Source organism: Ambystoma mexicanum, chromosome 6p (genome assembly GCF_040938575.1).
Source record: "Ambystoma mexicanum isolate Mex_15411 chromosome 6p, UKY_AmexF1_1, whole genome shotgun sequence".
Lineage (NCBI taxonomy): Eukaryota > Metazoa > Chordata > Amphibia > Caudata > Ambystomatidae > Ambystoma > Ambystoma mexicanum.
In genome coordinates this window covers 1,339,678,912-1,339,691,889 of record NC_090935.1, presented here as the reverse complement: position 1 = coordinate 1,339,691,889, position 12,978 = coordinate 1,339,678,912, and the positions used below count along the sequence as shown (strand labels likewise).

At 44.0% G+C, this 12,978-nt stretch overlaps 1 protein-coding gene across 4 annotated transcripts in view; it reads right to left on the bottom strand.

Annotated features, from left to right (window-relative positions):
* JAK2 (Janus kinase 2) overlaps nt 1-12,978 on the bottom strand; it is a 1,999,562-nt gene that overhangs the window by 1,663,284 nt on the left and 323,300 nt on the right. Inside the window, exon 1 of one of the 4 annotated variants that reach the window (XM_069626010.1) lies at nt 223-243. The exons of the other annotated variants lie outside the window; for them this stretch is intronic. The gene's annotated coding sequence lies outside the window, so the exon portion shown is untranslated. Of the gene's footprint in view, nt 1-222; nt 244-12,978 lie in introns of those variants that run through there. 4 annotated transcript variants of the gene reach the window in all.

Genomic DNA, 12,978 nt, shown 5'->3' with positions numbered 1-12,978 from the left:
CCAAGAAGTTACAAGGCATTCTAGTGTTTGGGCGTGGCTGCCTATAAAAGCCATGCCCGAAGAGCAGCCTGTGCTTCCTGTAAGCTTGAGAGCACACGCTTAACGCCGCCTGGTTCTCAGTCTTCAGCCGTCCCGATTCGATTCCATCCGACAACCGGAGTCAGCGCTCGCTTCATTAACCCTGCAACGCTGCATGCTCTAAAGCAGAACATTTACACTTACCTCGAACATCATTGGCTGCAGAAACCGCTGTTCTTTTCGCGCATCTACGGACCGCCTCGGGTATCCTGCAAAGAAAGAGAAAAGACATTAGTATTCTTTCGCTATCTCTGCTCACCGCTGTTGCTGCAGTCCAGTGCTGTGAACTGGCACGTAGCACCACGGCAGAACGGAAACACAAGATTCGCCCAGTGAGGTAACTGGGCAGTTACGAACATTGAGACTCTACTAACCTGAACTTACCTGCAAACTTACCTGAACTGAAGTCCCAGTGCAGAAACTGGGTAACACGAACCCTTGGAGCTAAAGCAGTGCATTCGACAGCAACTCCAAAGCAACTCCCAAAAAATAGCGCCCCTGCATGAGCAGGATGGAGGGCGCACCAAATTAAACACACAGGTGAGACACGCACCAGGGTGCTTAGATATCTAGGTGGGTTGGGAGGGGGAAGGAGGGTTGCTATCCCTTGGACTTAACCCCTTACAATTCACTCTTTTGGCAGGTCAGACTGCCCACTAACTGAAGGGTGGTGTAGAACCAGAGAAGGAACTGGGGGACTCCATTGCTCCTGCAGAGACTCAGGTAACCGCGACACCGTCATCTTTCAGATCCAGACTCCAACTACAAGTCTGATCTTACTCCAGGGCCCATTGCAAAACCCAAGCAGTGCTGATCCCATTCCCAGCAAGGCCTACAATATTAAAAACCCACTAAATTTCCCATTAACAAGGGGAAACTGTGGTACTTTTGGCATCCTTATCCAGCCTTGCTAGATCCCACTCACTGCATGCTGCTGCAATCCTGCTACCTTGATGACCTATATTATCCAGTGACCAAAATGGCCAGTCCAGAAGTGATACCCGGTAACCAGTCCCTGCCCAGCTGATCCTGTCCAGTTGATATTGTCCAGCTGTCCTTTGTTAGACCAGATCCGTGTGGTGACCAGAACGCTGACTGTCCAAAATCCAAAACCTAAAAAGTGGACTGTGTATAAATTGCGACCCCACCTTAACCCATAGCTTATCTTGTCTTTGTCCTCAACCCACTCTGTGAGTCACCTTATCCCGATACCTTGTTCAAACTGTCAAAATCATTCTTGCCACCCTGCCATTGATTTCTAGTGCTAGCACCATCTCTGTAGTAATTCGGCCTTGTGTAAATCCTAAACTATTAATCCTCTTTCGAGTGATCGGACTTGTTCCGCCAGAGCGGGCGCTGGGGAGCTAGGGTTGAATTTGCGAATCAACCCTGGAGCTTCCTGTGTCCTTCATTCGTAGCCTAGCCTGAATGCTCTAGTGTAGAGTAAAACTGTTCTTGTCAAAACTGATTTCCTTTCCTTTTTTCACCGCTCCATTTTACTCAAAACACACCTCACTCTATCTTGCATAACTCACTCGATTTAGCAGCTAGAGACCTAATTTCACTTTCATATTGTACCTATGATCTATAGCTACACCCAGGAGGGGGCAGGGGTGTTTGTCCCCCCCCCCCCCCAACTTTCATGGCACACCATTTTGTCCCCAATCATTTGGCTGGGGTACCTTTTCTTCAGATGTCATGTCCCCCCAACATTTTCAGCAAAGTTACTCTACTGCTACTCCCCAACACAAAAAACGCATTGCGATTTACAATATTTCACCAGTTTTTATTAAAAACCGTTTGGGTAATTTCAGGCGGGAATTGCAAAGTTTGCAAAGTTTCCAACGTGTCATTTGCTGCAACATCTTTTAAAACCCTGCCACTCATTTTCGAACTGCATGCTCTTGCTAATCCATTGCTTGTGATTGTTAGTACCTTTACATTGTTGCTTTAGTGAAGAACTGTATTTGTTTAAGGTTTTTGCACACATTCATTATTCTATTCATCCATTTCAGAGTGTCATTTTTAGCATTGCCAGGGTTTAAAATCCGTTTCTCTCTTGTTTGGGGAGGGAAGGTCGGTTTTCAATTCTGTTTCCCATTTGTCATTCCCCATTGCCTGCTGTTTCTGTTTATCCACGTATAATTGATTATTTGTGGGTTGAGGGAACCTTGCAGGGGTAAATTCTAACTTGAGTGCTATCTTGCCTAAAATCAAAAAGTGCTCCTATTTCCTGGTGTTTGGTAGATGTTTCAATAGAAGGTTAAATTAAGTGCATTGCTTACATTCCTATTGTCATTATCACCCATTGGTGATTGCTGCTCCATATTAAAAAGTGTATGATTTCTTTTAATTTTCAAATAAATAAATATTGTATTTTACCAACCAGCCTGGTTCATGGTCCATTGTGACCCGGGGCATTTGAAAAGGGGGTGTGATACGAGTGGTGTACCATCTCAATACTGAATCTAACATAAAAACATAAGCATTTCAATCACGCGCTGCATACTAAGCGGAGACCAAGGTGTGTGTCGCCTGATTGAAATCCTTAACAGCGACCCTGCACTCACCATCTCCTGCACAGATGGCCAAGACTGACCGGTCTCCTTTCACGGTTAATGCATTCCGAAACGTTCTGCACTGGATTGTGTGTGATTTACTTCTGCAAAGCATGGTGTTCACCCCTTTTGGCCAACAGTAAAAAAAAAAAAATACTATTTAAATTAAAAAAAAAACAATTAGAGGATCAGCGATGTAGCGTTTCATTAAACTGTCTAAATATGGGTGAGAACAAGATTACCCCTCTCTAGGCTAGTTAGGATCAGGATTGGTAGTTTTTTTACACTGTTAACATATTAGCATACATACATACATAGATCCACCAATGCATTAGATCATTGTTGTGCCACATATCTTAGTACCACTCCTATGTTTGACTGAAAAGGATTTTTTATTAAATGGATAATAAATATTTAGATAGAAATATACATGTTATTAATACACACAATATTAAAACAACAAAGTTAATCACTGGGTCGATTAATGTGGCAACATACATAACCACCTGAAGTCTGTAAATTATGAAGATATCAAGAATTACGGTAATGAAACAATATCAAGAATAACACCACTGGCTTACACCACAAAATGCCTGTGTTCTTCGAGAGAGACCTACATAAAATGAACACATTAAAACAACAATTTCTAAGGACAGGGGAATAATAATGATCTGTTATGTTATAGGATATGTATACCGTTCACTGTCACCACTGGAGTGGTCCTCTGGCGGATATGAAAAGCAAGAGGGTAGGGTAGGTTAGTAAGACTGAGTGGGGGGAAAAAATGCAAGAGAGCTGTGATGTGCTGTTGGAAGCTTCAGTTCGGTTTACACCTTTCGTTGAGTATAGGTGTGATTTTTCGGTAGGTAGTTGTCATGTGCTGTTGTGAGAGGCTATGTGTGATTTGTTTTGTTGTTGCGGTGTAGTAAAGTGCGTGTGTTTTGTTGTGCAATATAGGTATGGTTGTGTTTAATTTACAGTTTGAGGGGTGTGAGCAGAGGGATGAGTTTTTTAGTGGCTAAACTTCACAATTCAATCCAAGTGTGATGCATGGTTAATTTTCTCATTTCACTTCTAGTGTGGCCCATGGTTAATCGTCACAATTCTATCTAAGTGTGATGCATGCATAATCTCATGCATAATCTTCTAAGTCAGCAAACTACTTAAACCTAACCAAGTAGTTATCCATTGGAAAAAAAACTGATGTAATCAATGGTTTCAAACATCAATACACAATTGATGTATAGTATTTGTTTAGCAGACAGCAACCAAAACATTCTGTGCAAAATAAAATCCGAAGTCTATTAAAAACAATCACAATATTGCGAGTTTCAATTTTAGCATACAGTGACATTCCAGAGTGCAAGCAATAAGGCTAAAGAATTAAACAACTAACCCTACACTGGTGAATTATAATAACATAAGAGCCCTGATTTGAGAAAGGCCAAGGAAGGCCGAAACGCGTGTTATCTAAAGGGCAACTCAATAAAACACATACTAACACTACGGGGCGCAGAATCCTGGATCTTTATTTTGTGTTTTACATATTAAAGTAGTGTATTCATGTATTGAAAATACAAATATTATCTGGATACCTGTGGCTAAAAGGAGACCAGGCTTATAGGTAAGACAAACAGAAAATGAAAGAGTACGATAGTTAATTTCACAACCTTACTGTTCAATGCCTGTAAGAATGTCATTGTGTTTTCCCTTGTTCCCTCCCTTGCCTTGAAGTGCTTTGAAACACATTGTGTATAGGCGCTATATAAATAAACTATCATATCATAACTGTGACTGATTGGATAAACACATGCCTGGATTTCAGAACTTGTGCAAAATATTAGAGTTAAAGCTCCAACAATTTCTAGTTTTTTTAATGGCCAAAAACGCCTGAGAACTTAGATGATACTCCTGTGGCATATTAACAAAATGCCAATATGGTGATAGATTTCTACAGGAGCTGGTTTTAAATGGAGGCCATCTCTTGAAGGATGCTATAGACTTACTGATGCAACTTGGGTAGCATCAGGATAAGTAGTTTGTGGATTCTTTGCTCTGGGGGCACTATGAAACTGCTCTGTCCATGATGGGTGCCTTATAAAAGCACAATAACAAAGGCTCACTCGGGCTCGCAGGCTGTTTAAGGCTCAATCTGTGCCAAAAAAAGAAAATGTTGCCCTGAAGTCTCCGCGATTGACAGAGGTTGGGAGAGTTCAAATCATACTGTCCCCAAAAAAGAATTTAGGACATATATAATTTGTTCGTATTTATATATATATGTCCTAAAGGCACTCGCATTAAAACACGAAAAAGTAAATTCTATTATTATTATGGCCAACTAATGGAAACTAAACTGCCAAGGGTACTCCTTTTTCGTTGAGCTATGAAAACAAACACATGAAATGACTGACAGGAACGTGATTGCTATCAAGTAAACAATGGAAAATAATACAGCATAACAGGAGTACAAGGTGACCTGGAACTTGACAAATGGGATACGATAGATCAAAGACATTTATGCAATGATTAAACTGCACACGATATGTAATCAAATCTGAGCTGCTTGTTCAGCTTCATAAACAAACACGTCTTAAAATTGATATACTGCAGTCCATCGAATATTTACAAAACTGTCCTTCTAGATTGATGTACAGGGGAAGGCTAATAGATCAGCGACAATACATTATGCAACACTTATCAGTCAGAAGGATCAAAAATTTGCTCTTGAAAAATATTGGGCACAGAGGACTTCCAAGAATTAAACAGGATGGGAAAACGTCCCAAGCAGGTGAATGAGAAAATAGCTAACAGTGCTTTGGATCAGTCGATTGTCCAAAATGTATCCAGATACGATAAGCGAACAAATTATTTTTATTTGTGAAAAGGGGTTGTAAATATACTGGACTTGGAACAAAAGCCTCACAGTAAGTAAGGGTTGGCCATCTGAACACCAAGTAAAGTTTAGAGCCAGTCTCCAATCATGATGGATTTAACATCCACACATTTTTCTAAATAAAGTTTTTCCGGGATCATGGATACTGCCACTGTTCAGACACAGCAGACACTATGATAAGGGTCAATCCCGTGTTTGTCTCAGTGTACAAGAATAGGTAGGCACTTTTAGGAATAGAAGGTTAGTGAAAAAAACTTGTTCTTGCATTTCTTGGCTTTGATTTAGTTTGCACGAGATAAACAGTTACATTTAAACTGGAGCATGTTCTGAGGTGCATGGTTTAGAATAATCAGGTCTTGGAATAATGAATCGGATGTTCTGGAACAAATATTGAGTTAAGGAAAATCTGAAAAAAAAATCAAACTAAATTAAATATCTGCAAATACTGGGAAGGAATGAACTGCAACTGGATGTTTTTGTGAAAATCGCAGTAAATACAGACAGTAGGTTGCAGGATCGTGTGGACTGAGAAAACATCTAAATAAGCCTAGTGATTCAACCAAATAATGGTACTTGCCATGATATAGGATGTGCCTAATTACATTTAATACAAGTTGAAATATTGAGTGTAGCCACTTAATGTACAAGAATACACAAACATATTGACAAATCGAGGGCCCCAAACAATCCACATTTGTCATACAAATTGAAAATATTCCTCCTCTGCGACTGGAGTGATTATTGTGCCATCTGTGACACCAACACATCTGAGCTATTCAGCGAAGGTTCAAGGGTTTTATTTCCCTTCTTTGTGGGCCCTAGGGCCATCTCTCCCTGGTCTTGTTTCGACCCTTCACCCTAACCCAGGCAACCCTGGGCTGGTTAGTAGTTACTAAAGGTTGACACTCACCCCCACTGTCTAGTTTCTGCCTTGTTCTGATGGGGAGTACCCAAAAGCCACTTATTTGTTTCTATACAAGACTTTCCCCCACAAGGACATCCTAACAGTTCCAACTTTATCCAATGGTTAGTGATCGAACGGGAATTGGGCTAGTGATTGCACTTACTCTGGTTTTATTCAAGCTGTCCTGTCACGTCCACATTCACCTCTGCCTCTCTATGCCAACTGATTCTTTCTCAATCATTCCAACTTTCTGCCGTCCCTTTAATGTTCCTTCTCCCTGCTACGGACTGGTAGTATAGCTCTGTGGCAACACGCTCGTCTTGGAAGCAAGATGACACAGATCAACGCAGGTTTGAATACTGGGTCCGCACTTTGGAACCGCATCAATATTAAGGGCGCTCTAAATAACCAATTTTAATTATAATTATTACTCTAGCCTCCAAACTATGCAAACACCCTTCTTCCACCGCATCATTCAATTCACATTCAACTCCTTATGCTTTCTTCTCTTTTCACTCGCCACACACACTATATATATATACATACATATATATACATACACATATATATGTACACGTACCACTTCCAGTCCTTAGCCAATACCTCACCTGCTCCACAATCCACCGCTCCTTCTTTCCTCCTACTAGTCCTTTGGTCCTCCACCTCAAATGCTAATCTCACTTGAATAACCCACATTTCCCGCTTCCTGTTCCTCCCTTATAACCCCCCCTATTTGGGAACTGGTCTCTTTCCATTTGTCTAATCTAGGCCAGTCTCAAGGTGTATATGTGAGTTGATAAGGCATGTTAAGGCGCTAAGCACTGAGCACTTTCCTCATTCAAGTTTTCTGTGGAGCGGCTATGGCATCACAAAATGACAAGGGCCCAGTTCCCTTTCATTCTCTGATGTCTACTGGGGTTTGGTCTTGTTGCGCAGGCCTGCGGGTGACCTCTGATGTCCCGTATGTGTGCCTTCAGGCTGCCTATGTGAGCAGCTGCACTCTGCATCTCCCCGCTAGTGACACGCTGCTGTCTTTGCAGGACCTTTGTGGCTCTGTGAGGATTTCTCTGCCGTTTGGTTTCTGGGACTCATTTCTTCTATGCGAGGCGTACTCACTTGGGTTTCGCTGATGGCCACCTGTTCCTAACTTTTGATCTCTGAAAAAAGGAAAGATACTGGCAAGTATGCTGTTGAGGAGAAGATGGAGCAGACAGTTTACTGCACAACAATATACTGGCACAAGGGGGTGGGTGTGCACAGGAATAGGGGCCCCTCTCAGCTACCAACGTCGACCTCTGTGGTAGGACTAGCTCCTGATGTCTCCGCGATAGGCTGCCCCCCCCCGCCGAGATGGGTTCCTATCCCCTTTTGACAAGGCCAGGCTGCTGGCCTCGTCACATTAGGGCATCATAAATGGCAGTTCTCTCTACTTATTAACTGTCCCTCAGTTGAGGCTTTTACATTTGACAGTGATTAAACGCCTCATTAGCTTCTTCACTAAACACCTTTCCTAGTCCCCCCTGACCCCAAATCAAATGATCCTTTTCGCTTGCTTTGCCATAGTTACTCATACAATAAAGGACTTTTGCAAACAACCCAGTATGTATTTCTATATCATAAAATGTGAACCAAGTAGAGTTCAAAATGGACTCTGCTTTTCGAATATGTAATCTCAAGCGGTTATACTCAAGCCATCAAAAAAATGGTATAACAGGAGGTCACAAAAACAATTCAAATCTAAGAAAAAACGAATTACCTTCCTGGGGCCCATTTCAGTTTGCCTTCAAGAACAGCCTGCAAGAATCAATGTGCATTAAAATAAATTAAGAGATTTTAAGTTTCAGAAATCAACTAGAACTAAAGAGGTTTGGGTTCACATGAATCTGTTGCAAGTCCCATACAAACTTGGGGGAGGAGGGGAGGAGAAAAAAAGGGGCCTATCCACAAAAGTAATTACCAGGAGTAACCGACTTTCTTCTGGAGAGAGACTATTCAATTCAGACAGAAGTTACTGGTAGGCATTACTGGAAACAAGACTGGCTTGCTCCTGAATTAAACTGCTATTTTTCAAGAGGAACCCCAGCATACGTCAACTACTACTGTAGCCTTGATGGAGTGACTGCTGCTCTTTCCGAGTATAATGAGGAGTAGTGGCTAAAACGCCTACTCAGCCCCACACTAATACTAAACCAACAGTGAGCCAAAGGTAAACCAAATACAACCTCAACGGTATACCTATGTCACCTTTTTTTTGGTAACATGGGCAGAGGGCTAGGCTATACTCTTCAGTAGAGAATGTGAGGGCGTAACAGTAGCAACCCAAATAGCATTAGTAAAAATGAATCCAAAATAAACAATGTCCAATAAAAGTAGGACCTTTAATCAAACTTAAAATGCACACAACTAATTACAAACACTAACCACACACCCCTTTGTGTAGAGAACATACTGAATGTAGACTTTTATAGTGAAAATGGCACGCTGGATCTTGTAGACAGGACAGGCATTATTTCAGCAGCAATGTCATTAAACTGATGTCTTTGTAAAAAGGCAGAGTGGGGTATTACAAGTGGTATTACAAGTAACTAGGGCCCTTAAATACGGGACAGGGGTAAAGACAACTGCAAATGCTGTGGCTCAACAGCATCAAGCCAGGCTCCACTGTGCTTTTTGAGCCAGTGATTTTGCATTGGGATGGTGAGCTGGGTGACTAGTTCCAACACACAGTGTGGTTCATAAGCAGCTACGGCACATAGGACAAAGCAGCAGATGTCTGGGGTGGTGTAACTCACAAGCAGCCCAATGTGGGAATCAGGGCCCAGAGCCATTCCTGGCTTCTGGGCTGTTGAGGACCTCCCCGGTGTCTCTACCAGACAGCAGAGTGTAAAGCACACTTGCAGGGTTCAGTCACTTCAAGTGAGCAGGGTCCTTGGTTCCAGCATCTCTGATGCAGTAGACCTCGCAAGTCAGCTTGTCACTCCAAATGTGTCCTTGAGATTGGTAGGGAGCAGATCTTTCCTCTGCCATTGAGCCTTCTGTCTTCACCTCTATGCCAGATTATTTTGGAATAGACTATTTAACAGTGCATGCATTCTTCTTCTGTGATTCCAAAGACAAATCAGCAAGGGTAGAGTCTCCCCCAGCGCAACCTTTTTGTGGGCAAACCGCTAAAGCTGATTGGTCCAAAGGATGATTGTTGTCTGGTCCAATCCTGACCGCTGTAACCAGTATCCTTTGACCGCCGATTCCTACACAAATTGCACAGTCTGCAGGGAATGGGGAGGGGACAGAATGTTTGGGGAACCTACCAGAATCCATGATGGTAGAATTCCTCAGTGCAGTGTAGCTCTGTCCCAGGCTACTCTAACTCAGTCCTTTTCCTTCTATCTGCTAAACCTAAGCACCCTGATGTAGACTATTTATGGTATCAGGCACTAAATCTTCAAAGGGATGTCACAGCCCAACCCCACAGGGGGATTTCCTGTCCTGAGGGTACTTTCTCCCACAGGGGCAACGAAAGGGAAGCTTATTAACTTTCACCAAGAGGATGCTTGTGTGTGTGGTCTAAGCCAGGACAACCTGAATCGCAGTCCTGCCATGGATGAGTCACTAATTCAGGTTGAAAAGTATATGACACCAAATTGCTTCATGGATTTATAATCGTGTGATCTCAAGAGCTGTCCTGCTAAAACAGGCAGGGCTCATCTTTACATAGTTTCTTCTGCCAGTATTTGACTAGAGGCCAACCACCCCACCTGCTTGATGTTTGGCTCCAGTTGGCTTTACTCCCGAATTCATGCACCCTTTGACCCTGCTCTACTGCTGGGGAAGTCGGTAGAGTGTCGAAGTCGAATCACATTGGAGCACTATGCTTTTAGCAGGGAGCACTTTAGAAAAGGGAGTTTGAACAGCAAAACCCCTTTTTAGAGGCAGAACTACTAGCATCCTTTAATCTAATGGACGACATCACCTCAGCGCTCGTGCTTCAACATCTCAATGGAATACCAGCTAACATTCACAATCGACTAAAAACCTGGCTATTCAACACACCAAGCTAAACAGACATGTGGCTCTACAAACGATGCACCTGGACCAAAGCAAACGTGGGACAATACAGAATAAAGAAATGACAATGAAACTACTCAAAGAAATCACCAGAAGCCAACTAACGCCCCCCCCTCTTCTCTTATCCACATCCCCACAACTCACATGTGCTACACACACCCAGGGCTAGTGAAATAACCCACCAAAGGAACAAGTTATTTATCTTATATGGAAACGTTCTTTCGATGGGATGTACCTCCGACGTATTCCACATCTTTGACAGTAATGACCACAGCTGTGCTGCTTCGGAAAACTTTTTCGGCGTAGGCGACCTGCATCGATGACGTCAATACGCTGTCCCACGAGGGCCTCCGTCGATGGTCGATGTCACCGGATGTTATATCTAGGACGCATGACGGCCATAGCCTCAGTTGTAGTTTTTTCCCCAGAACGTGTGGCACCAATCTCCTGCCAGTATGACTACAGAAAGCCTTGCGGAAACGTAAGCTGCAATCGCATAAGAAATTCTGTAGAGGGGCAGGTAGGGAGGGTACTATGTGGAATACGTCGGAGGAACATCCCATCGAAAGAACTTTACCAGGTAAGATAAGTAACTTGTTCTTCGAAGGGATTGTGTCCTCTGAAGTATTCCACATCTTTGACAGACTCCCAAAGCAGTACCAACATATGGAGGTGGGAAAAGAATTAACAATTTCATCAATTTAGAATGCCCAATCAAATTGCAGAATAGAGGACTGCCTTACCAAAGGCCAAATCCTGCCATGGATAGAGTCCAAGGAATAATGTTTCACAAAAGTACGGACAGAGGCCCATGTGGCTGCTTTGCAAATATTGCGAATCGGAACACCCCTCTGTAGGGCAGTGGAGGCAGCCATACCCCTAGTAGAATGAGCCCGTAAGCCTACTGGAGGGTCCTTTCCCGCCAAACGGTAACACTCAGAGATCGTCAAAATGATCCATCTAGATAAGGTCTGCCTGGACCAGACTGACCTAAACGCCTTCCAGCATAACCAATAAAGAGCTGATCGCCCACTCTGACCTGGGACATCCGTGAGAGATAGAAACTCAAAGCTCTCCTAGGGTCCAACCTATGGAGCCACTCCTCTTCCTTACCAGGAGGTGGAGGAGGAAGAACGCCGGAAGAATTACCTTTCAGCTCAGATGGAATTCCGACAACATTCGGAAGAAAGGAAGGCCGCACCCTAAGGACAACCCTGTCCTTATGGAACAGAGTGAAGGGTGGTTTGGTGGAAGTGCCTGCAACTCACTCACTCTGCGTATGGAAGTAACCGCAACTAAAAATACAGTTTTAAAGGACAATAGTCGCAACGGACAAGAATGTAAGGGCTCAAATGGAGCTCCCATTAGGAATTTTAAAACCAAATACAAATCCCATCCCGGCACCTGGAAAGGCGACAGTGGAAACACATTAGTTAGCCCTTTTAGAAACAGATATCAAAAGGGATTTTAATATAAGAACATTCCTCAGACGAGCGCTTAAATATGGACAGCGCCGCTAGGTAACCCTTAATGGTACCCACTTCCAGGCCCTTGTGGGCAAAAGAAAGCAAAAAAGACAAAACCAAAGGAATGGAACATTGGAAAGGATCCACAATCAGTACGCCGCACCAGTCGCAGAACTTTCTCCAACGGCACAGAGTTTTCGTTGCAGGCCTTCTGGCCGAAAGCAACACCTCCATCACGTCCTCCGTGAGGTCCCAATCCTTGTACCTCAACCTTTCAGATACCAAGCATGAAGGCTGAGGGACTTGACCTCTGGATGGAGAACCCGGCCCCCCCCTCCCGTGAGAGCAGATCGTCTTGGTAGGGAAGACGGCGTGGAGGGCAGATGGACATGTCGAGAAGGTCCGGGTACCACGCTCTCCTGGCCCATGCCGGAGCAATGAGGATCATCTGGGAATCGAACCTCCGTAACACCTGCAGAATGACGGAGACTGGAGGAAACGCGCACAGCTGTGGGAAGGACCACTCCACTACGAACGCGCCCCCTAAGGCTTCTCTTGGAGGAAATTCCTGCGAGCAGAATCTTTTGCACATCCGGTTGACACTGGTGGCGAAGAGATCCACTTGCGTGGTTCCCCATAGGGCGAAGATCTCCAACAGAACTTCCTGAGCCAGCCCCCACTCATGAGAGACCGTGCTCTGCCTGCTCAGAGCGTTCGCCGGCGCGTTTTCGTCTCGGGCCAGATGAACTGCCGAGATGGAAATATCCTGCTGAATGGCCCAGAACCAGAGCTGCATCGCCTCCCTGCACAACGGGTGTGACCCTGCCCCCCCCCCCATTTGTTGAGGTACTGCATGGCCACTGTATTGTCCGTCATAATCAGGACATTCTCCCCCCCGCACAGACGGCAGAAAAGCCTTCAGGGCTAGCCTGACAGCCTGCAGCTCTAACAGATTGATGTGGAGTCTGGACTCTGACAGAGACCAACGGCCGCTGGCCGTCAACTCGTTGGCAC